Source organism: Atta cephalotes (genome assembly GCF_000143395.1).
Source record: "Atta cephalotes unplaced genomic scaffold scaffold00014, whole genome shotgun sequence".
In the NCBI taxonomy this organism is placed as follows: Eukaryota; Metazoa; Arthropoda; class Insecta; order Hymenoptera; family Formicidae; genus Atta; species Atta cephalotes.
Genome location: NW_012130078.1, coordinates 3,203,192 through 3,205,442, shown reverse-complemented (window position 1 = coordinate 3,205,442; position 2,251 = coordinate 3,203,192).

Here is a 2,251-nt window from a genome sequence, read left to right as displayed (position 1 = left end):
TAACATACAATCAGGAAAATAATGAGAGAAATTCATTGTACGCTCATCACATCTTTCAATTCATGTTTGTAATTTCCATTTATACAAATAAAATTATTATGTTAATTAACTTATGAAATTCCTCAAAATGATGCAAGTGAGGTTTTCATTTTATGTATCTCAATTAATCTCACTTGATCTGAGACTGACATAAAGATTACTAAGATCATTAATGGATTTTATCAAACTTTATTGCAGCTATTGTTACTATTGTATCACTATGTGCTGTATTTTAACTTCATAATTTTCTACTATAATATAAATTTTTTTATAGATACGTTGTAATTAAAACAAAATTACAATAAATTACATTTAATTGCTAGAAAATGATTCTTATAAATTCTTAGCATTATTGTTAAGATATTAGATATTGCAATACATATACAAATAGTCAATATGAACAATATGCATCCTGGAATGTGGATAGATATCTCGATGGATACACGATATATTGTCATTAAAATAGTGAATCTCTCTTTCACAGTTCTCATACATGGGAAATTATTGTACAATAACTGACAATTTCAATACACAGTGTGAAGCCTTTCTTAGTATTCACATTATTACAACGCTATTATAAGTTTTGCCTCTTTCTAATGCTCGATATATTGTTTAACAAATGTCTTTTTAAATTTCGAATGCTACAAAATAACGAAAAACATCATCGGTGATTACAGTTTCCGTCCGGTTTTCTGGTCTTTATAAAATATTTATCTTTCTTCCTTTCTTGCAATCTTTGAAGAATAAGCATGAGTACTGTTGACGCTTTATAGACATACTTCGAATGTTCGTGTCACGGCCATCTATGCGTACAATACAAACACAGCATCCGTTCCTTAATTACACATTACAAATTGCATCATTTTTTAAAAATATAATCATGCATCTTTTTAAATTAATTGAATCGTCATTATTTTGTGCGTGAAAGTATTAAAGTCATCGAAAATAAATATTTCACGAAAAATTTTATATTTCATGTTAAAATATACTTTTAAAAAATATATGAAAGTTTTCATAAGTAATTTTTAATTTTAGTACATTAATAGTTAATATTTTTAGTATACTATGTTTATAGGAATTACATTTAAAAAATCATTAGTGACTTATTTAAAAAAATTAATAAAACGTCAATTTCTTTTAGAAGGAAAATTATTTAAAATTATTTTAAAAAATCATTAATTTCTTTACTTTAAATCAATACTAGAAAAATATCAATTATAGTCGAAGCTGGATTTTCATTGCTTTAAATAATTCAATTTTAAATTGCTAATATACACTATACATATATACCATATTGTAGTTCTTTTAGAACTGTGCTCTGAATTTTTCCGGACTATAAACACAATTAAAATTATTCTAGTAATCGCGAATTAAATTGACAAGCAATTTAATAATTTGATGCTACCATCAAGCATCATATTATAAAAATGTAATTAATATATTGAAATTGTTAATAAATTTATTGCGAAAAATATTACCTCGGCCAAGACTTGAACCCGGATCTCTTGTATTCTGACGAGCGTCCTAAGCCATTAGACCATTGAGATCTTAGTGATATTCTTTGCAATAATCAATACAATAAGGAAACAACGTCTTTCTTTCAGGCAACGTAATATAAACAATATTAAGAATCTTGTTGATTCAATTCGGCGCGCAGTTTTAAAAGACCATAATATGATATATATGCAAGTACATATATAATGTATATTAGTAATTCAAGATTGAATTACTAATATTATTTAAAGCAATGAACATCCAGCTTCGTAATAGGCATTTTTCTAGTTTTGATTGTGTTTCTCACATATGCGGCCCAAAAATAAAGATTTTTAATATGTTTATTTTAAATGTTGATTAAAATATAAACTTTGTTTAAAAAACATATTCTATAAAAAATTCTTAACATTCATCTTCTTAGCATTCTCTTTTCTAAAGCTGTAGAATGTTTATTCAAAATATTTTTTTAATACTTTGCATTTGGGATTGTTTTTGTCCATATCTTATAAACTCATTTCTCTTCGATGAATTGCTACATATACAACATATGTTACAAGTCAACGACAGCATAAACCTCATATGTGTGTACAATCACTTCTTTGTAATCTTATGTAATATGGTCAGATTTATCGTTAAGCAGAGAGAGAGAGAGAGAGAGAGAGAGAGAGAGAGAGAGAGAGAGAGAGAGAGAGAGAGAGAGAGAGAGAGAGTAGTAGTA